Genomic DNA, 25,000 nt, shown 5'->3' on the forward strand with positions numbered 1-25,000 from the left:
ATCCCACTTTCTTCCTGTTTACAGGCGCTGATATAACATAAATGTGTTGCAAGCGCCGTAAAACCCTTAAAAACAAACAAACAAACATAAACCAAGCTCATTATCGCGTTCGGCTATTGGAACGTGAATACGTCACGTCGTTTTTTGCGCATATTACCCCACATAAAAGCTCAAGTAATAAAATCCAATTATTTGTTGATAAGGACGATATTATACAATAGATAGTATGCAGATGACGTCACTCAGGCCTTTGTTATTGTTTTTGCCATCCACGTTTGTGAGTTGTTCTCACTAAACTGTATTAACCAGACTATAAAAGTTCATGGTTACACAGAGTTTGTGTGTTGGTCCGTATACTTCCGGATGGCAATGTTGTGAACTCCTTTCCAAGCGCATTCTATCTATAGGTTTTGAAACTTTATAAGGAAACATTCATATATGACCATTTTACCCGCATTGCATATGATTACTCAAGCAAAACGCATTGATTGTCGCGTTATCATGACTTTAACACATAGATTTATAAATAGTCTATTTACACTCCTATGATTTAACGTGGATGTACCTCTTATCTTGGCCATGCGATGCGTGCCCATTTGGCGCAGGGTTGTCTTACACGTACGATGTCCTATTTTCTCTCAATTAGTGCTATGCGTTTATGTAAACTACTTATAACATATGCCAGCGGATATAACGTACCAGCACACAAAACTATGTGTAACATATATATATATATATATATGTGTTGTGTGTGTGTGTGTATATATATATATATATATATATATATATATATCCATTTATTTTTCTATCTATCAATCTATCTATCTATCTATCTATCTATCTATCTATCTATCTATCTATCTATCTATCTATCTATCTATCTATCTATCTATCTATCTATCTATCTATCTATCTATCTATCTATCTATTTGTCTATCTATATGTCGGTATCTATATTTCTCCTGCAGAAGGAGTACTACTCTTTAACATTCTTTAAGCCAGGATCTGATTACATCTCGAAGACTAGTAGGGTGAATTAGGTCCAAAAAACCCTTGAATTGTGTCAATTAGAGTTCAAAGCATGAAAATTACATATGTTGTACAGTATTAAAAACCTGTAATCTATGCTATAGAACCACTCTGAGAGATCAGTATTAGTTGAGAAACAAGCTTTTTAAGATTGGAAAATTTTGAAATGGACGACAAAATAATTCGTTCTTTCCTATTGTGCAATCATTCAAAACAAAGCGACCCAAACTTGATTTACGTAATCCTTGGATTCCTATCGGTGACTATTTTTAGCACATGCTCGAAGCTGCCCTACCCAAATTGGGGTGTGTGATTTTCAACTGCAAATAGGATTCAATAGTCTGATGTCACGTCCGCTCAACAACGAGCAACTTGGTTCTAAACAAAGAAAACCGGTACTTTTTATTCTTCATGCTGGCTAAAACTTTTTCACATGTCATGTGATCAGAATGTATAAAAGTCAAAACATGATTAGATTTATAATGTTTTTCTGCTCGTCGGAGAAGTATAAATAAGGGCGTCCGACAATCTTCTGATAGTTTAGATCCAGAAACTAAGATACTATGCGTCATTACGAAGGAAGTGACGTCACGACTGTTGAACCCTATTGGGGTGCATGCTTTTCAACTGCAAAATACCAATTAGATTTTGGTTTGGCATTAAAAAAAGGTTTAGATATATGCCACATTCAACAATAGAACACCAAAAGCAAAATCTGTGTAATTGATATACACGAGAAAATAAATTGTTTCTTGTGTTTGACTTGTGTATGTGCGGCTTTGTGGTCTGGTGGTATTGTCCTCGCTTTCAGATCGGAAGGTCCTGGGTTCGAGCCTTGCCCGGCGCATTGTTGAGTCCCTGGAAAAGGCTCTTTACCGACATTCTCACCGTACTCAGGTGTAAAATGAGTACCTGGCCGTTGAAAGAATTGTCTCCGTCGGAAAAAAATTGCAATATCGCCTTACAGGCGTCATGTCTTGTTCTATATTATGTTACTTGTTGCTGTTTGGTCAGAGACCCCTTGTAAAGCGCTTTGAGCACATTAAGTGGATATTGCGCTCTCTAAAGGCTCACGTTTTGTTTTTGTTTTTTAGGGTTTTTTGTTTTTTTTTTGCAAAATTTTTATAATGCCGAAATGTCACCCCAATGGATTCAAAAAGCTCCACGTATTTGGCATTAAAATCGCCAAACTGTCAACTCTGGTAAGACCCATTGCATACCGGAAGAAAAAAAAATCATTGTACATACTAAAATCGACGTCCACTTATTTTCAGGTCTGATAACCCCATTCCCTATGGGCTCATTGTTGTAATGGAAATCTCAAAATCGCAAAACATTGTCCATTACAACAATGTTAAACTAGGCCCATAAGTGGGTTCTGATGTCAGACCTGCATATATGTACACGTCGACTAAAATGGTTCGCTGTTTTCTGTGAAGAATTATAAATCCAAAGATTAAAGATAATAAGGCGGTATTTAAAGTGAATTAGAATATATAATTCTCAAATTTTAAGTATCACAAATTTCTTTAATCTGTCTCTATACTGATATACAGAGAAGTGATAAGACATGGAACGAGATTTTTAAAAAAGTTAGCTCAGGATAGAGAATGATGGAAGCTGTTTGTCTGTGGCCTATACAGGGCAATGGTGATGATGATGATGAATTTCTACGTGCATTTTGAGGCCAAAGTACTTCAGAAAGATTACTAAGCCAAGCGATTGCGAATTAAATTGTTTATTTCTTTTAATATAGACTACCCGACGTGTACTTAGTTGCAGGTCTGATAACCAAAATTAATACGGGCTTATAATTGATTTTGTAATGGAAGTACTCTCAAGCCGTCGTAAGATATTATCCATTACTACAATGTTAATTCAAGCCCATAATTATTGCGTTAGGTTATCAGACCTGAAAACATATATGTGCACGTCGGAATTACGCAATATATCAAATGAAATAAATAAAGAATTTTAACTCACTCAATACTAGAGATTTTTTCTACTTTTCAAAATTGGAAAAAAATATATTTAAAATGAGCATGTACATAGATAGTTTGATTCAACTACCATAAACGTGCGAAAACTAAAAACATTAGCTTTGATAGGGCGCCTATAATTTTTCTCAGAAAAATGTAATAACTTGGCATGGGGTAAAAGTAACCTGGGTAAACTACGGATATAGTCGACGTTAGGGTTGAGTGAGTTAAAAAAAGAAAGAAAAGAAAAAGAAAAAAGTAAAGAAATATATGACCTAAATTTTATTCATAATGAAATTAAGACTGTTTTTGTGTGTGTATAAAAGCGTGAAAGGTAATCTATATTTTTGTATCGTTTACAAAATAAGTCGATCTGTACAGTGCATATATTATCTGAAGTTACAATATTATAACAATACGATAATGTCTTATCGATTTTACTTTTCACCGATCGTCAGAAGTGATTGAAACCGAATTCGGGTCTTACGATGCTCAGTTCCGTTCGTGGCTTGATGCCAACAATGTCAAAGTCGAAGCAATTCCTTTTTTTTTTTATTTTTTTTTTTCAATTCGTTTTATTTAGAATGAGTCGGTGGCGGAGTGTGATAGCTGGCTCTTTTATGAATCGTAGTGGCATGGGTTCCATTCATTCCTGGCGCATTCGTCAGGATTTTTCTCGTAATTTATAGAATTTTTGGATATATCCCATGAAAGTAGTAGTCCTCTGACATTGAGGCATTGAAAACAAGATTTGTCGTCTTCAACAAATTAGTAACAATGTGAAATTGAATGTACGCTTTAATTTGATATAAGAAAACAGATAAAAATGGACGTTTCGGGTTTCCCCTTTATCAACAAAACATGATGAATAAAACGCTACAGACGAATGTCATCAAACATTTAACCACGATAGAAAAACAATTTAATCTTTTTTTCAGGATTCGTGAAATTGGCTTCAACAGTCGTGACGTCACTTCCCTCGTAATGACGCATGGTAACTTAGTAACTGGTTTTAAGCTATCGGAACAATGGCGGACGTCCTTATTTAATACTTCTCCGACGAGCATAAAAGTGTATCCGGGGGAGAAAAACATTATAAAACTGATCATGTTTTGACTTTTATACATTCTGATTACATGACATGCGAAAAAGTTCTAGCCAGAATGAAGAATAAAAAGTACCGATTTTCTTTGTCTAGAACCAAGCAGCTGGTTGCTGGGCGGACGTGACATCAGACTATTGAATCAAATTTTATTGACTCTATCCCTTAGTTCTATCGCAAACGTACTTAACATCAGAGGTGTTGCCTTTTAAATTAATTCCTCACTGCTCAAGTTGGCTGTCCCAATATCTCAATAGGTAGAGCACTCGCTTCACACGCAAAGGGACCTAGATCGATCCCGGGTGCAGTCGAGATTTTTTTCTGACCCTTCTGTGACCCTTCCCAGCAGTGATTGGGTAGATTGGTCTGTTACACCTGGCGAAAAGTAGTAGACTAGCGTCATATCCAAAGGGTGGCAAAGGGCCCGTTTCACGCTATAGAAACCGGGATAAAATCCGGCTCCATGGGCCTTAAAGCTCTTAAGGACTACTGCCCAATTGGCGGTGCTGCTTTTATGGTAGGAGGAATCTGGCTAAAACCGTGCAAATTCGGGTTGAAAGCATGAACATTTGCAAACAGGTTACTAAGACCCTTTAAAAAAATCTGTTTTCCAACCGCTTTGGCAATCAATCATAACGTTTTTGTTTAAGGCCTTAGATTTTCCCTATTACAGCTATATTGAACAAGGGAAATAACTGAGTAAATACATATATAATATCTTCTTCATATTCATTACGATTGTGATTGTTATGTCCGCCCCACTCGAGATAGATAGACACTATAGACAGCTATTATTGAGTATCGGGTTTAATTAACTAAAACGTTGTGTGTGTGTGTGTGGGGGGGGGGGGGGGGGAAGGGGGGGGGGGATGAAGTGCGAAATCGAAAAGCAAGCAGGAATAAAACCGGCTTTTAAAGTTTTGTTGTTGCAATGAATTTTATTAAATTTACCACCGTGCAATGTATGAATTGATAATTCAAAACGCTTTGAAATGCAAGGAGCCGGAACAATGTTTATATTGGGTTTCCATGGTTGCCATAACGGTATTCTACACCCCACGTATCTGGCACATGCTCTTTTTAAGACGATCTTTGACCCTTATCATGTGTTGTACTTTGTACTAATATACTGCAGAGAACATAATAATAATAATAATAATAATATAATAATAATAATAATAATAATAATAATAATAATAATAATAATAATAATAATAATAATAATATATAATAATAATAATAACATGTAAACCAGGTGCTCAAAACGGTGTTATTTCGAGATGGTTTTAGAAGACAAAATTTGATTTTGGAACCCTAAATATGAAACGTGGGTTAAATTTATTTTTTATTGACGACAAAAGACATATTATCAAAAACTAACATCGGAAACTTCTGGTTATTTTCACAATAACAAACTTGTTTTGGCAACTGTTTCACTCTCACATAATACCGCTTCAAGACGTTAGGCCACATGTGATTCCTTCTCCCCCCCCCCTCCCCCCCCCCCCCCCTCCCCTCCCCTCCCCTCCTCCCCCCCCCCTCCCCCAATTGAGTGACAAATTTAAATGAAATGGCGAAGTGCCAGCAGGTTTTGAGAGTTTTTGCCAAGGTGAGGGTCATTTAAATCTTTCGATATTTGAAGAGTTTGGAAGAAAGAGTATTTTGGCCAAATTTTCTATGCGTATCTCTCTAGAGTGCGTGAACTTTTAACTGGTTTAACATTACGCGTTGGTTAGTTACGTTACGCATTAAGAAAACACTGGTGTCACGGCTAAATACACCTTTAAGACCGTTTAATTCGAAGAAAAAGAAAAAAAAGGAAAGAAGAATACAAGACACCCCCCCCCCCCCCCCCCCCCACCAAAAAAAACAACAAAAAAACAAACAAAAAAAACAAACAAACAAAACAAAATCCCAAACCAAAGCAAGCAGCTCAATAGCAATATTCTTCTGTTCTCAATGTGACAGGTGTCAGGTTTAATGAATTTTCTTACAAGTGTCACTGTGAAAGGACTGATTGAGTGTGACGTGCACTTATTTGCACAATATATAACTCTTTGAAACAACAGGTCAAAATTAATTAAGCGGAAAGTTCTAATAATAGAGAGTTGCTTCCAACCCAATATTCGAAAATATATATTTTTAAAAAGAAAATAAGTTTCCACAAACTGACCTAAGGGGCCGTTCAAATATAATCTTACACATCGAAAAAGGGATGGGACGGTGGGAGGCCATGGACTCCTGTAAGAAAAGACCAGGATATGTGATTTTTTTTTGTTTTTTTTTTTTTTTTTTGTTTTTTTATTTTTTTATTTTAAAGATTGAAAGGCCGAATGCGCCGACCACCGCGAATCCTCGAAACTGGAGCTTCCAGTGGAAGAGAAGTTGCCAGGCTACACTGTACTAGCAAAAGGAGACACTGGGTTGCGGCGAATCGACTGACATCGAGAACCTGCCGCGACGCTTACATCTCTGGGGACTTGCCACCTGTACCACGTGTACGCGTTGTGGACAAGAACCCGAAACCGCTGAGAGCATCTAGTCGAACTTTATGTTGTGATGAAGCTTTCGAGCGGATTCGCCACTGTACCCAAATGCGGCAATTGATTTGACACATGGATCTCGAGGGGGGCGGGGATATACACTCCTCGAAACTAGGTGAGAAGTTGCCAGGCTTCTACACCAGTAAGAGGAGACACTGGGTGGTAGCGAATCGGCTTCGGTCGAGAACCTGCCTCACAGCAAAATCGCTTCTTCAGTGGGGACTTTCCACCTGTCCAGTATGTACCCGATGTGGGAAAGAACCCGAAACCGCAAGCATCTAGTTGAACGGTGTGTTGTGACGAGGCTTCCGGGCGGTTTGCGTCGGTGCATGCACGAATGCAGTGAAGAATTTGATCGTCATAATATAGTAGTGTGAGCACCATTAGAAGCTGCTGCCACCTGGATATACTATCATAATATTATAATCTGATTGTGACGGTGATCACATTTGAACTATTGTCCTAGTAAAATCTACTGGACAATATAATATGATTCTTACACCCTTGCGTTTTGGAATTCTGAACGTTTTCCCAATTGTTGCTGCTAAAGCTTGAAAGTGAGCTATTAGAACAAGGTTCGAATTCCGAAATGCAAGAGTGTAGGAAGAAAAAAGATATTTTATTCTACCTCTCAATCGACGTGTACATATATTATGCAGGTCTGACATCCCGACCCGCTTATGGGCCTAATTTAACATTGTCGTAATGGACAATATTTTGCGTCATGTTTAAAGATTTCCATTACAACAATGAGCCCATAAGGAATTGAGTTACCAGACCTGAAAATAAGTGTACATCGGCCTCAATCGATTCCGATTTCGTCATCTTTGAATAAAAGACATGTTCTAAAACACGGATAAATGATACTTCTTTTTTTTAAATCTAGTTTTAAGTGAAATTGAACGCATGATAATCTGACGTCACAAATTATTAACTTGATATCAATACGCGTTAATATTTATATAGAGGGTTAATATAATGTGAATTGGTCACTCCTCTGGCTGGCAATGAAAACTCAAAAAATACATTGTGATTTCAACGGCATTCCATCTATATAATATCCTGATCCAGCCGTCCAGGTTCAAGTAGAATGAATCGCATACATTACGCACACGTTATATCCGTTACAAGTGCCAACATCCGAATTATAAATATATATTTCCTGTATCCGGGTACACTTTAACGCTGATGTCACGTGACCTCAGAATACAACGAAATAGCGAAGTGGTGTCAGGCGTCAGGTCATTCTTATATAAATTGCATAAATAGTTTAATGAATGGATACCACACTCGACTGTTGGAAATAGCCTGTGTGTGTTTTGCGGATACAGGTCATTGAGTTATAACGTAGATATCACGCCTCGTTCCAAAAACAATCAGGAACTAAACTATTATCATACTAATAATATGTAGAGCCATGTACCACATCGTGCCATATTTTAACTTTATTTTTTGACTCGAGCTTTTATTTACAGAGCAATATCCACATAACGTGCTCGAGGCACTTTGTAAAGGATCCTTTTAGCCAACTGCAACAGGAATCCTAAAGGACGAGACATAACGCCTGTTAGGCGATATATTACATTTTTATTCTCCCCCCCCCCCCCCCCCCCGACAAACACGACGCTCTTAACGGCCAGGTACTCATTTTACACCGGTAATCAGGAGATCTGAGGTTTGATCCCCAGTCGAAGAAGTCTGATATTTGGGATGATTATTTTTATCTCTTGTATGTTTCTTTCTTGCTTTCTCTGACACACACTTTTTCTTATCTGTGTTTTCTTGAATAGAATCAATATATTATTATATTTATAAATTGCCGAAATCTAAAAATTTCACTCCTCTGACTATTTTAACTCTCTCCTTACCGACAATTCTCAAAACTTTTACTAAATCTCATGTCTAACCCAACACTCTAAATTGAATTTTTAAACTCAAATTTAAGCGCGCAAAGTGCATGATATTTACATAATCTTGTAGAGCAGAACAAGCGTTACAAAACAGTATAAAGTTCTTGTGAATATAACAACACCTTTTCTTTAAATATTAAGATTTAAAAAACAAATCTGAGTCAGAAAAATGTTGGTTGTATCGTAATGAATGTGACGACTTTCCTATAGTTGTTAAGGAGGGGGTTAACTTTAGATTGACGTTTTACTCCGACACGACGTGTGCTTATTATCAGGCCTAATAACCTAAGTTGTTATAGGGCCATTGTTGTATTCTGAAAACAGTACTCTCAAACCAACGCAAAGTATTGTTCAATTACAACAATGTTATACCGAGCCCATTCCGTAGAGAATTGTGTTCGGTTATCAGACCTGCAAATATGTGCACGTCGCTCCGAATAGTGCAGATAGGTCGTGACGTCCCACCACCCCCCCCCCCCCCCCCCCCGCCCCCTCAACTCTTCCGTTCCAAAATCCTTGGAGTGTGTATGTCACCCGTTATTCGGAGGACTAAAATAACAGGTTACACATTGAATCATATTATGGTGTCATAACCTATATAGGATGTCCTTAAACTGATAGGATAATATAATGTCATTTTTTTTTTCCAACAAAGCCTGGCATTCGAGTAATTTCCGACTTTTATGTCTGTATGTTTCTATGATTCGGAAAACACTTGATAAGTATAATTTGATAATGATGATGCTAATAATGATATGATGATGATGATGATGATGATGATGATGATGATGATGATGATGATGATGATGATGATGGGGGGTTTGGGGGGGGGGGTTTTTGTGGGTTTTTTTTTTTTGTTTGTTTTTTTTGTTGGCTGAAAAGGGTTTTTAGTTTGAATCGTTCCGTGTTTGGTATTTTGTTCGGGTTTTTTAAAGCTGTTATAATATATAATATTCATTTTATTTTTGTTTATTACCTTTACAGTCCACGGCTTATAGCAACTTAGTTTCACTTTGTCAATTTCTAAGGAAAATAAATAATTTCTAATGACAACACTTAACCCATTGACACAACACTACGTTCTTTCTCCAAGCCCTAGAAACCCACAACCAGTACGTCTACGTCTGACTAAAGATAACACAACTACAATGATAACAGCATCCTTCGTCACTACGACCACTTGTTATCGTCATCGAAAAACCCATCTTGATTAACCCTTAACATAGTTAACTGTGCCATAATTTGGAAAGACGCAGGTCTTTTTTTTTAAATGGCCGATAGACTCGTCCTTCAAATATCGATCGATTTAAATGGCCGTCATTTCGAGAAGAAGAAAAAAAAAACCTTCTCAAACATGGGACTTCGCGAAGAGAGGTTTGTTTGTATTTTTTTCCGAGATGAGGGTCATTTAAATCGATCGATATACGAAAGACCAGTTTTACAGCCAAATTTCCAAAACGTGTTTTTCCAAAGTATGGCAGTTAAATAGTTAAATGACCAGACTTAAATCACTGAAATCTTATTCTACCGTTATCTTTTAACGATTTTCATTCGTTTTGACCCAAGATCTGCCTTGAAACAGAGCCATTTGGGTAACATAATATACCAAACGAACCCAAATTCTTTCTTGGAATTGGACTAAAGTTGGGAGTCTTTTTTCATCCAAGATCTTTGAAACATCATTTACATGAAAAACACCAGAAACGAACCCAAACCTCTCTTGGAATTGGGCTAAAGTTGTGAACTCCCAATCAAGGATAAGTAAGGAACTACAGCGATGCGACTCGGGCTTAGTCTTACACTTGGTGAAAATAACACGATGTGCTAATTTCAGTTTCGAGTAAAACGAAACTCCGCCCGTAAAGGATTAAATGCGTCAACGTGATAAACCCGATATAATCAGTTAATGATAACTATTATCTTTTTTTTAACTACTAAAACGTTAAGTTAGTGAGTGACCTTTGATTAACACGGGTATGACGGTGTGTCATAAAAGCTTTTGTTTCTCTGATTGTCCTATTGAATTCGCATTTGTCTCCTCTCGAGTCACCGGGAACACACATGCACACGCCGCATAAAGTATCAATGCGATTAACACAACTATTTGCCTTCGTACTCTAATTAATGTGCATTATTTTCGGAACTGTTTCTTCTCAAGCAAAATTCTGGACTTAACGAACGTTTTAAGGTAAATATATATTTAGATTTATGTTCCTCCATTCACTAGGTCTCCATTTGGGTCACAACACGGCTGCTAGTAAATGTTCTCTTTTAATATCTTTTCCTGGTTATCTTTTCAACTTCTTGACTCTATCTATGTCGATCCTGCTTATTTATTTGTCTTTCTGTTCATCGTTCGTTTTCTTGCTTGCGTAGATCTCCCATGCGGGCCCATCTAGTCCAATAACTTGTTTGGTCACAGTAAATACGTAGGTAGTTTTTACACCAACGTACAAGAGGGACGTACAAGATGTCGAAGACACACTCAGCAATCGACTGCAAGTTCTGTGCCCTACTTTCGTTTCTACATAATCAGAATGCTGTTAAAAACTACAAATCATTTTGACATTGATTTCACTTTTTATTGGTTCACTGTAAAATAGAATTGATATAGTGCATTATTCTTTGTCATAATATGTTATTTTTACTTCGGTGGAGATTATTCATTTCGTTTTGTCAGATAAATTATGCTCTGCATAGAACACTTTCCAATGCATTTTCCGTCCTATGTGCTCAGCATTGCGGTTGGATTAGAATTTAGAGAGCGATACGGGCGGTCTGAAGCCTGGGGTAGTAAAAATACAAACAAAATTGGGTGGGAGGGGGGGGGGGGGGACGAAAGGCTCCGGATGAAAACAGGACAAAACAATGGACGTTTCGGATGTAAACCATTCGTCAGCAAAACAATAAACAAAGGAACCTTGAAAACAAATTTAACAAAATGTTGTGAAAATAATGTCTATTCCTGGATGGTTGGCGTATGAATTAATAAATTATAGTTGAAAAAGAGCGGATAAGCAATCTTCATAGTATACCACAAGTTTAATTACATTACTTTTTGTAGTGTCACTTCATAGAACATATTTACCCTAATTTACATTTTTTTAAATACTTCCGTCTATTAAATGTTGTTGATAATGTGATAGAGTGATTTTATTTATTAATGATATTATTATTAATAGTAGTAGTAGCAGTAGAAGTAGTAGTAGTAGTAGTAGTAGTAGTAGTAGTAGTAGTAGTAGTAGTAGTAGTAGTAGTAGTAGTAGTAGTAGTAGTAGTAGTAGTAGTAGTAGTAGTAGTAGTAGTAGTGTAGTAGTAGTAGTAGTAGTAGTAGTAGTAGTAGTAGTAGTAGTAGTAGTAGTAGTAGTAGTAGTAGTAGTAGTAGTAGTAGTAGTAGTAGTAGTAGTAGTAGTAGTAGTAGTAGTAGTAGTAGTAGTAGTAGTAGTAGTAGTAGTAGTAGATGTAGTAGTTAGTACGTTATATCCGGCTGGCGGATGTTGTGAGTAAGAGAACTGAGTGCAAGCACCAATGCATGTGTATGTCTTTAAAAACGCCTATCTCATATTTTTTTGTCGTGACGTAACCAAACTATAGATGCAAAGTCCATAGACGTATCCTGCCGCCCAATTAATGTAGATAGAGATAAAAATGACATTTTATAGATAGTAATAAAGCGTACCTATAGTGGGGGAATGAGGCCAATTTGATAACATCGGAATCTATAGTAGTTTAGTAACCTACCGTCCGCTCAGACCATCGTCACGTCTTACGAGAACAAGGGAAATTAACTGTCCAAAACGAGCATCATAAACAATACTGTTTTCGAAAAGCGATGTCACAAAATGGGAAGAGATGGTGGTCGGTTTGGGGTGTCAACTGACTTTTCCGGTAGCCATCGTTATGTTATAGCCGGACACTGAAATCCAAAAGGACCGCAGACTGACGTCATTATTTTGTTTTTGCACCGCCTAGTGAGTTGTCGTAGTAGAGCTCATGGAAACAAGTCATTTCATTGGTTGAACTATTGAATGCAACTCACGATTTGTTTTTATTTGTGGCAAAAGACTGGCATTTTGACGTCATTTTTTGGTCAGTATCAGGCCATAATTTTACGAAGGCCACGCTCATAGGCCTTGTGTCTCATTCTATACGTTAAGTGTTGCTGTGTTGTCTTGTTACCCCTTGAAAACGATTTGAGAACATTTTATCAAATTTTTTTCTATTTCTAGATATATAAAAACTCAATTTATTTTTGTGTGTCCGCGGTCTGAATTCTACAATAGGATTGATTTATGAGTCACGCCCATAAATATAATAAGATCTGATGACCTCAATATTTGCGTCAAATCTGAGTGTCCTTGAGAAATGTTCTGGAATAGTCTGACTTGAATATACTTCCAGTGTAATTTATTGTGGTTGTTTGTGGTAGTGTTTGGTTGGTCTCCACGACAATTCAAAGCTTTAAATCTCGAAAATTGAGCACGAGAGCCTCGCCTTCTTTCCACCGTCATAGTCACTCTTGGTGCAAAGGTTGCTGGGACAAATTTTATTAGTATAGGGCCTGAAAAGTCGTGGTGCTTTTATTTTTTTAGTTTCGTTTTTCATCTTTACTTTTTAGTCTTTATTATCATTTTGAACACCTTGCCAAAGCTGCTCTATAAAGGAGATTTGATGTGTTATTCAATTATCACACACTCATACTCACACACACACACACACTTACACAAACACACACACACACATATATATATAGACAGATAGATAGATAGATAGTATGCGCTTGGCTATGAAGCTCAAAACATTGCCATCCGGACGTATAACGGACCGACACACAGACTTATGTGTAACCATGAACTTTTATAATCTGGTTCATACAGTTTAGTGAGAATACTCTTCAACAGTCGTAACGTCACTTCCTTCCTAATGACGGATGGTAACTTAGTAACACTGTCTCTAAACTATCGGAACAATGGCGGATGCCATTATGAAATATTTCTCCGACGAGCATAAAAGCGTATCCAAAGTGAGAAAAAAACATAAATTTGATCATGTTTTGACTTTTACACATTCTGATCACAAGAATTATGAAAAGTTCTAGCCAGCATGAAGAATAGAAAGTAATGATTTTCTTTGTTTAGAACCAGGCTGCTCGCCGTTGCTGGGCGACGTGACATCAGACTATTGAATACAATTACGGGACGAAAACCTATAACTTTTTATAGTCTTTTTCATACAGTTTAGTGAGAAGTACTCATAAACGTGGATGGCAAAAAACAATAACAAAGACCAGAGTGACGTCATCTTCGTTCTATCTATAGGACGAGACGACGCATGTTACATTTTTTTTTTCGACTGTGACAACGCTGTTTACGGCCAGGTACTCGTTTTACACCTGAATACGAACAGAGAATGTGAGTAAAGAGCCGTTTCCAAGGATTCAATTATGCGCCGCGCAAAGCGGGACTCCAACCCAGGACCTTCCGATCCGAAGGCGACGGTCGTCCCACAAGACCATAATAATTTACCCACGAAAACATTTCCTTTTTACCCGGATCCGTGCTCGGCAAAGAGTAGAGGTAGGCTGAGGTAGGTTATTCTTTAAACAATAAATGACTGCTTGGTTCGTGTTTGCAAACGAATGACGCCATCTACCACGCCCTTTCGTTACAAGTCTATGAGAAACGTGTATTGGCACGGTCTATGGGTCTCTAAGGCTAGAATTCGTGTCTAAAACAATAAGTGAATCTCGGTCGAGCCAGTCGGGTTTGTTTCGTTTTGTATTTTAGTTTTTTGTTGGTTTTTTTTTTTTTTTTTTTTTTTTTAATTGTTTCTTTATTTAATTGGGTTTTTTTTGTCGTTCTTTTTTTTTTAGTTAATTTTTTTTTTGGTGGTTTGGGTATTTTGTGTGTGTTTTGTTTTTTAAAATTATATTTTCTTTTCTTTTTGATTTTAAAAATATATCTTTGGCGATTTACGTTTTTTTTTTAAATGGATACTTCTCCTTTAAAATTGATGAAACTTTTAAAAAAAGAAGAAATCGTTTTATAAACGACTCGAGATTACTCTGGTGGATATAGATAGAACGTAGTTGAAGTCACTCAGCTCTTTATTATTGTTTTTAGCCTGCCATTTGTATGAGGCGTTCATACTAAAATGTATTAATCAGACTATAACCGTTTAAAAGATTTTGTCGTGTTGGCACGTTATATCCGGCTGGCAGATGTTTTGAGTTTTTTAGCTAAGCTATTTTTTAGATTTTTTTTTTTTTTTTTTTTTTTTTTGCTGACACTTGTTCCTCGGGTGATTGTAACACAGTGTGATACAACAATGAGATGTATAAAAGGTGTCAACGATGTGTTCACCGATTTGACACCGACACATCCTATTTGTAACATTGTTTACACATTGACGAACAACCAATGCAACTGTTACGGTTGGAAGATGACACATAGGCATACAGTCATTCACACATACACTCAAACACACACATAGAAACACACATAAACATACACACACGTCCATAAACATTGTGAAATATTTAAAATCACCGAGACGAGTCTTCGAAAGTTAATCAAGCAAACAATAGTTAAAATGAAACTATATGGCTATGTGGTCTTAACCCATTATAAAGCGCTTTGAGCACATTTAATGGATATTGCACTTTAAAATTTTATATATATATATATATATATATATATATATATATATATATATATATATATATATAATATGTATATATATATATATATATATATATATATATATATATATATATGTGTGTGTGTGTGTGTGTGTGTGTGTATGTGTAGCTGCTGTAATAGGGCAGAGGAGTCGTGACGTCACACCGTCTACCTTTTTGTTGCGAACTCCTTGGAAGTCGGTATGTAATCAGTCTTTCCGAAGACTTATTCATTATTAATTGATTCATAAGGTGGCATATTTATTTATTTTAGTAGCAGGATGACGTTATAGGCGGATTCTTGGGATTATGGGACGTAATAAAAGAGTGAGGATGGATTATATGTATTGACGTCTAACACATATTTAGACTAGGTAATGAGATGCCATCATTCTAAAACTAGATCAATAGGTTTCAAAAGTCTGATGTCACGTCCGCCCAGCAACGAGCAGCTTTGTTCTAAATAAAGAAAATCGGCACTTTTTATTCTTCATGCTAGCTAGAACAGTTTCACATGTCATGTGATCGGAATGTATAAAAGTCAAAACATAATCAGATTTATAATGTTTTTCTCCTCATGCTCGTCGGAGAAGTATTTTGATAAGGGCGTCCGCCATTGTTTCGATAGCTTAGAACCAGTTACTAAGTTACTATGCGTCATTACGAGAGGAAGTGACGTCACGACTGTTGAACCCTATTTTCCGACATAAAGAATACTGTTTACGGCCAGGTAATATCGTTTTAAGGCTGTGAGTTTCATTTAATTGTGTCAATAGGCCATCATGGACGAACCACTGTCCGACTTGGACTCGACTTGTGGACGCAATCTCCCGATCGGGTCTGACTGTCCGACCGTCCCGATGCCATGCTTCAATGACCAATGACCACATGAACGACATAGTAACAACGTTACACTGTCTTTAGGGGCACTGTCCAGAAAATGCCATTGTAAATATTGCATTATTATCTTATTACACTTTCTATTGTCAACAAAGATCCGGGACATTTATTACCATCAAGACAATATATATATATATATATATATATATATATATATATATATATATATATATATATATATATATATATATATATATATATATTGAATCGTGTTGGATACAAATATGTACGAAAAGTGCTCGACATGTAGCAATGGAGCGAATTATTATTTTAATATTTACCACAATGTTCGAGTCAGTCAACATCGATGTTTCAGGCCTTTTCAGCCATCGTCAGGACTGTGTGTTTATAGCGTTTGGTTTATTGTGTGTTGTTGCAATGTAGACTGACTCCAACATTGTGGTAAATATTGAAATTATATATATATAAATTATAAAACAAAAACCATGAAATAATAGTGCTCAACTTTAGAATAAAAGGAGCTATTTATAAACATTTGAAATTAAGATAGTTTGACTTCTACAACGTTGTTATCGAGCGTTGCTCTCATCAGGAAGTGGAAGTGAAAGTAGATTGTTGTGTTTTCGTATTTTTATAGATTCGTGTTTATGGAGGTTCGTAATTACATAAAAGGTGTTTGTTTCTATGTCTGCATGAGGAAGTTAGTTCGTTTCTTCTGTTGAGTGTTGCTATGTTCGGTTTAGTGATGATGAAGAATTTTTCTTCCAAGCAGAGGTTGCAAATCTTAGAAGAGGGGGAGTACGACTGTGCTCTGGAGATGATTTTCCATGTGATGCTGTGTTGTATGTTTTTTTCTTTGAGGTTCCAAATGTGTTCGCTTAGTGTAGTGGAATGTCGTTTGTGTATGTTTCTGAAGGAAGATGTATGCAGGTTGTATCTGGTTTTGAATGGACACTCGGTGAGGCCAATGTATGTTTCTTGTTTTGGTGTGTCTGGTCGTGTTACTGTGGCTTGATAAATTACGTTTTGAGTCAGGCAATTGCCGTTTAGTGGGCATGTTGTCTGGGTCCTACAGTTGCATTTTTTCACTAGGTTGTTGCTGGGCTGATCTGGCTGTGATAGTTTTCGGTTATTGTTGGATGAAATAATGTTTTGTATGTTTGGCATGCAGGTGTATCCTATTTTGATGGTGTTTTTGTTCATGATTGGGTGTAGAACGTGACCGGGAGGGAAGCATTTTTGTAGTAGATTGAAGAATTTGTTACCGATAGAAGTTGTCACATTCTTGCTGTAGGGTGGGTTGAACCATGTTATGTGTCGTTTTCTTTGTCGTTTTTTTGTTGGGGTGGTAATGGTCTCTTCCTCATATTCTAGTTTGTAGTTATATCCACTTTTTTGTAGTGCGTTTGTGTACGGTGGGATTGCATCGTTGAATATGTTGTTGTTTGTAGAGTTGTTAGATAGTCGTTTGTTAATGCTCTCGGGGATGTTTTTTATTATAGATGGCGGATGATTGCTGTGTCTATGAACGTACAATGGGATGTTGTTGGGTTTTGAAAATGGTTGATAGGTGCCGTCGTTTAGGTTGATGGTTATGTCCAGGAAGTCGAATGTTTTTTTGTTGGCTTCGATTGTAATTTTCAGATTGTTGTCCTGGAAGATTTTGCATATTTTTTTCTTTATTAATTCTGTCTGTCTCGGTGTTTTGTTGCACAATGCGAGTCCGTCGTCCCTGTATAGTCCGATGTTTATATCGAGATTTTGCATTTAAGAAAGTAGATATAGTCCGACGAGCTCGCATGTTTCTGCTCCATCGTAGCTCCCCATGGTGACATCAAAGTTTGTTGATTTTTTTGTCCATGCTGTTCCATTATTGTAAAGTGATGTATTCTTCGAGTGCAGGATAATATGTATTTCTTCTTCGGTGATGTTGTCGAAGGTTTTTGCGAACTGTAGTGCTTTGAGGAGTAGGGTTTTGGTGATTGAAGGGTAGAAATTACAGATGTCAAAGGTGATTGCGTTTTGTCGTTGTTTGTTTTCTGTGTTTCTGTACCAGTTGATAACTTCAGTGGTGTTTCTCCATTGGTTGAATTCGGTTTTCTTGACGATTTTAGTGTTGATTCTGTCTAAAATCTGTTTACTTATTTTTCCAATTTGTGATTTACATGGGTTTATGAGACGGCATTGTACGTTGTTGCGAAAGTTTGGTTTATGGTCTTTGATAGTGATGAAGGCGTTAGATTTTGCTGTGGTGTCTATTCTGTCACTTAGCTGTAGGTTTTCGGCGATGCTTTTGTCTTCTGCTGTAATGTCAGGTGTCGTAGATGGTGTTTGTTTCTTGTACTCTGCTTGTATATTTTTCTCAAGTAAATGTGTGTATTCTTTAGGGGTAAGCTACAATCGAAGCCAACAAAAAAACATCCGACTTCCTGGACATAACCATCAACCTAAACGACGGCACCTATCAACCATTTTCAAAACCCAACAACATCCCATTGTACGTTCATAGACACAGCAATCATCCGCCATCTATAATAAAAAACATCCCCGAGAGCATTAACAAACGACTATCTAACAACTCTACAAACAACAACATATTCAACGATGCAATCCCACCGTACACAAACGCACTACAAAAAAGTGGATATAACTACAAACTAGAATATGAGGAAGAGACCATTACCACCCCAACAAAAAAACGACAAAGAAAACGACACATAACATGGTTCAACCCACCCTACAGCAAGAATGTGACAACTTCTATCGGTAACAAATTCTTCAATCTACTACAAAAATGCTTCCCTCCCGGTCACGTTCTACACCCAATCATGAACAAAAAACACCATCAAAATAGGATACACCTGCATGCCAAACATACAAAACATTATTTCATCCAACAATAACCGAAAACTATCACAGCCAGATCAGCCCAGCAACAACCTAGTGAAAAAATGCAACTGTAGGACCCAGACAACATGCCCACTAAACGGCAATTGCCTGACTCAAAACGTAATTTATCAAGCCACAGTAACACGACCAGACACACCAAAACAAGAAACATACATTGGCCTCACCGAGTGTCCATTCAAAACCAGATACAACCTGCATACATCTTCCTTCAGAAACATACACAAACGACATTCCACTACACTAAGCGAACACATTTGGAACCTCAAAGAAAAAAACATACAACACAGCATCACATGGAAAATCATCTCCAGAGCACAGTCGTACTCCCCTCTTCTAAGATTTGCAACCTCTGCTTGGAAGAAAAATTCTTCATCATCACTAAACCGAACATAGCAACACTCAACAGAAGAAACGAACTAACTTCCTCATGCAGACATAGAAACAAACACCTTTTATGTAATTACGAACCTCCATAAACACGAATCTATAAAAATACGAAAACACAACAATCTACTTTCACTTCCACTTCCTGATGAGAGCAACGCTCGATAACAACGTTGTAGAAGTCAAACTATCTTAATTTCAAATGTTTAGAAATTATATATATATATATATATATATATATATATATATATATATATATATATATATATATATATAATATGAATATATTGACTTGCTTAACACTAGGAATGATCACTGTTCACTCGGCAGACACAATGTATGCGTGTCTGTGTGTGTGTTTGTGTGTGTGTGTGTGTGTTTGCGTGTGTGTGGTTTTTCCCTCTCTCAACCCAACAAGCGATGTGGAATTTGACAATCCTATCATGAGAGATCATTGTCGCCCAAGGATTGTAATTAATTTCGATACTACGATTGATATTATTTAAAATTAAAGAATATTACGGGAAACGATGTGCAAGTTCGACAGAAGGTTAAGCGTGCTCAACGGGTGACGCAACTTCTTAGCGAGAGGAGGAATTAACTGTCATAAGGTGACTTGACCAACCTGCACTTATTTGCATATATACACGTCGGACTTGACCGATTTTTATTTATTTATTTATTATTTGTATTTTATATTTATTTATTTATTTATTTACATTTTGATTATTTATTTATATATTTTTTAAAAATAATGTTTGGTTGTCATTTTGGTCAGACAACTTTTGTTTCAAATACCCATCGAGCTGAAGGACTCCCTATCTGTGTCAAAAAGTCTCAAACCTAAGACTCTGAAGTTTCAAATTTGTCACTTGGGGGGGGGGGGGTATCGATCGATATATCGTCAGTTTACGGCAAAACGATCTACGGCGAGCTGAGAGCGTCACGTGCTTCAATGGAAGGGAGAGAGGATAGGCCAATAATAGGTAGGGCAAGCAATATCCGTCCAGCTCAAATACTCAATACGTACTAATGATTGAACTAACCGTTATACTTATGATCAGTCAGTGTTTTCGCAAAGACAGGATAGTTGTGGTGACCATAGTTAGGTGACCTTTTAAACATGGGCCGTGAAATAATTGTAATTTGGATCGAACATCTGCTGCTGATTCTTGTAGTTTGGGTTAAATATCCCATCAGAATTACATAATGATTTTCTGAAGATAGAATCGAAATGTCAACGGATAAATAAATGAATAGATAAATACTTTTTTTTAATATGACGTTTTTGTGTGTGTTTTCCTAACAGATAGGGAGAAAATGTTAATCGAATGAATAAGATCATCAATAGATAAAATATAAATTAGATAGAAAGGATGTTTTGGAGGGATTGGGAACACTTTGATAACAGAATTTTACAGACAGAGAGAGAGAGAGAGAGAAATCATCTACTAACTCTGTGTAAACATGATATTGCACTTTTACGATTTCAACATGCACGTGGAGATAAATCTAGTAGGATGGGTTTTTTTCTTCTTGGGAATGATATTTATTGTACCTACTCGCCCGTTGAATCTGTTCCTGTTACTTAACCATGTACCTACATAAATTGAAGACTATTATTGACTTAGTTCATGCAAGTTTATTGCACTTTCATCTTTCATCGGTGGATTCCAACTTTGCAGAGGTTGGGAATACCTCCGGAATACCAAAATGTGTTTATTTACGTGTCTGGTCACTAGCGGGGTGAGTAGCATCGTAGCCTCCGTTAACTTATAGCCTGACACTGACCAAAAAATGACGCCAAAAGACAAGTCTTTGGCAACAGAAGAGAACAAATCGTGAGTTGTATTCAAAAGTTCAACCAATGGAATCAACTTGTTTCCTTGAGCTCTGCTAACGACAATTCACTAGACACTGCACAAACCTAAAAAAAATGACGTCAAACTGTAAGTCCAAGAGGGTTCTAGTGTCAGGCTATATGTTAACGATGGCTACGGTAGCATACAGAGTGATAAAAGCAAGAAATGTTAAAAAGAATGTAACACGATGGGATTATTCTTAACCGATTGCAATAGCTCAGTTGGTAGAGCACTAGCTTAGCACTCAAAGGGACCATAATCGATCTCCGATGATGTCCACATATTATCTTTCCCTAACACCCCCAACTCTCCTTTTTATCTTTCAAACATCGGTAGATTAGAATGACCCACTTCATGACAAAATCTCTCAGCGAAGACCCAGGTTTAAGACTTTTTGCCAAGGTGAGGGTCATTTAAATTGATCGATATTTGAGTGCGAGTTTTCTGGTCAGATATTTAACTACGTGTACATTCTTCCAGAGTACAAAAGTCAACTGGTTCTCTCTCTCTCTCTCTCTGTCTCTCTCTCTCTCTCTCTCTCTCTCTCTCTCTCCCTCTCTCTCTCCCTCTCTCTCTCTCTCTCTCTCTCTCTCTCTCTCTCTCTCTCTCTCTTTCCTACGAACTTTGATTCGCTCCCTCCTTCCCCCATTATAACGCAATGATCCATAATCAAAGAAAAAACAAAAACGATTACGTTTCTCATGACGTCAGAAATCGATATGTACCATGTCTTCTCTTACCACCACTACACAATTTCAAGGATCACATTGAGCTTTTATATAGCGCAATATCCACTTAACGTGCTCAAATCGCTTTACAATGGGTCCCTGGTCAACAGCAACATTTAACATGTAGGACGAGACATGACGCCTGTTAGGCGATATTACAATTTTCGGACAAAGACAACGCTGATAACGGCCAGGTACTCATTTTACACCTGAGTACGGTGAGAGAATGTGAGTAAAGAGTCTTTTCCAAGGACTCAACTATGCGTCGAGCGAGGCTCGAACCCAGGACCTTCCGATCCGAAAGCGAGTGTCATACCACTAGACCACATAGCCGCACATCCAGCGTTTTCAACTACAGAAGCGGTGCTAACACCAGCAAAGGCAGGCCCCTGTGTTGTGCCTTCGAGTAAGGAACTTTACATTGTTTGCTTCTGTTTTTACGACCACTGGTTTGTTAGTTAATCCTCATCGCTCCTTGTGGAACATGGAATGGGGCCTCTAGGATCGCCTCCATGTCTGGTTTGGACACTCAACCTTTCGTGTCCCTTGGGGGGTTTCCAATAGGAACGATACAGACAATGGACGTTTCGGGTACAAACCTTCGTCAGCACAACAATACACAAATTAACGTGGAAAACAAATAAAATAAAATAAAATTCAAAAATGTCTCAAACGATACAAGTTATTTTGCATTTTATTTTATTGAAACGTGTTCTAGAAAATGTTCAGATTTATTTACCAATATCATCTACACATATTAGTCTATTTCCTCTATGATTCTTTGAGGGTGGGCTGGGGGGGGGGGGGTCTTTCAGCAACTCTGCCGTCTAGTATTTATATCAACTCCTTGTAATTCTTCGTGAGTATTAAACTTAACCCGATGAATCGCGGGAGCAATCATATGAACGAGTCTATTATGAAGGCATTAACCAGACAACTAATGTACTGTTACTCTGGAAAAACTCGTATTTCAAAATTTGGCCAGAAAACTCGTCCTTCAAATATCGATCGGTCTAAATGACCCTCATATTGGCAAAAACTCTCAAACCTGCAACTTAGCGAAGTCCCAGGATTGAGAATTTTTGCCAAGGTGAGGGACATTTAAATCGATAAATATTTGAAGGACGAGTCATCTGGCCAAATTTTGAAATAAGAATTTTTCCAGGGTACAACAGTGAACTGGTTAATAAATGGGTGGCTCGGGATTTTCGATTAACATAAACCGATTGTTTTGAATAAGTTATAACTCAGTGTAGTATGTGGACATCTCTTAACGATGTGACAACGCGGTTCATGGAACCACAGAATCTGTGCATGCAATTGGATGGCTATGTGGTCGTGTGGTGTGACAACTCCCTTTAGGACCGCTAGATTCTTGGCTCGAGATTCTTATTCAATTGTTTAAAAATGCGGCTACGTGGTCTTGTGGCAATTGCTTTCGGATCGGAAGGTCCTGTGTTCGAGCCTCGCTCAGCGCATAGTTGAGTCCTTGGAAAAGGCGCTTTACTCACATTCTCTCACCGTACTCAGGTGTAAAATGAGTACCTGGCCTCAAAAAGCAAGCATGTTAGAATCGGTCATTACTATCTTCTTACAACCGTAATAATGGACGTGTTGTCGGTGGATGGCTGTGTTGACGTAATTATTGTGTGAACTCCGCGGGTAAATGATATATTGGGGGTGGGGGTATTATTATCATTGTTATCATCATCATCATCATCATCATCATCATCATCATCATCATTATCATCACCACGTCATCTTATTATTATTTTATTATATTATTTATATATTCATTATCATCATTCACCATCAACATCATCATCATCACCATATTATTATTATATTATTATTATTATTATTATTATTATTATTATTATTATTATTATTATTATTATTATTATTATATTATTATTATTATTATTATCATCACCATCGTCATCATCATCACCATCAACATCTTCATCATCACCATTATTATTATTAATATTATTATTATTATTATTATTATTATTATTATTATTATTATTAGTATTATTATTATTATTATTATTATTATTATTATTATTATTATTATTATTATTATTATTATTATTATTTTCATCATTATTTTTATTATTATTATTATTAATATTATTATTATTATTATTATTATTATTATTATTATTATTATATATTATTATTATTATTATTATTATTATTATTATTATTATTACAGAAATTCCAAATCCTATTTTGCAATGGCCTACTATCTACTATAATTTATTACATTATGATCTGGCGACGCCTTTCATTCGACTAGATACTTGGTAGCTGGGCTGGACGGACCCTTTAAGAACAAAAACAAATAATAGGACAATGACGAACAAGCGTATGCAATTCAGATACAGTACCATTGGAATTAGAACGGACTCGCTGGGAAGAGAATCGATTCTTAATCCGTACCCAACTCTGACTAAACACATTTTAAATTTAAACAAATTTGGCCATAAATCTTTTGCGGCTGTTTGGTCCTGGCTTTCGAGTCCCGCTTTACTTTATGCGGCGCATAGCTGAAGTCCTTAGTAAAGTCTCTGTAGTAGGTACTCACATTCTCTCACCGTACTCAGGTTTAAACCCGATACCTGAACTGACTGTTAAAGCGTTGTCTCTGTCTGAATAAAAATAAATGTTATATCGATCGCCTAACATGCGTCATGTTATGTCCTACATGTTAAATGTTCCTGTTGGCTAGGGACCCATTGTAAAGCGCTTTGAGCACGTTTGGTGGTTATTGCGCTATATAAAAGCTGAAGTTTTTAATTTTGTTATTATCTTCTAAATTCGATCGATTCAGTTAAGATTACCCTTTACATACGTGCACATATTTACAGGTCTGATTACCAAATGCAAGTATGGGCTTGATATGATTTTGTTGATCTTTTACAAATTAAATTTGCAAGGGCCGACGTGTGCTTATTTGCATGTCTGACAACCCAATTCATTATGGGCCCATGGTTGTAATGGAAATCTC

General features: G+C 36.9%; 1 protein-coding gene across 4 annotated transcripts in view; it reads left to right on the forward strand.

Annotated features, from left to right (window-relative positions):
* The window catches only part of LOC144967272 (beta-1,3-galactosyl-O-glycosyl-glycoprotein beta-1,6-N-acetylglucosaminyltransferase-like), an 81,875-nt gene that overhangs the window by 15,211 nt on the left and 41,664 nt on the right, over positions 1–25,000 (forward strand). Inside the window, exon 1 of one of the 4 annotated variants that reach the window (XM_078904312.1) lies at positions 10,527–10,751. The exons of the other annotated variants lie outside the window; for them this stretch is intronic. The gene's annotated coding sequence lies outside the window, so the exon portion shown is untranslated. Of the gene's footprint in view, positions 1–10,526; positions 10,752–25,000 lie in introns of those variants that run through there. 4 annotated transcript variants of the gene reach the window in all.

This window comes from Berghia stephanieae, chromosome 3, assembly GCF_034508935.2.
Source record: "Berghia stephanieae isolate SIO BIC M18660-M18661 chromosome 3, UCSD_Bste_1.3, whole genome shotgun sequence".
Taxonomy (NCBI): Eukaryota; Metazoa; Mollusca; class Gastropoda; order Nudibranchia; family Aeolidiidae; genus Berghia; species Berghia stephanieae.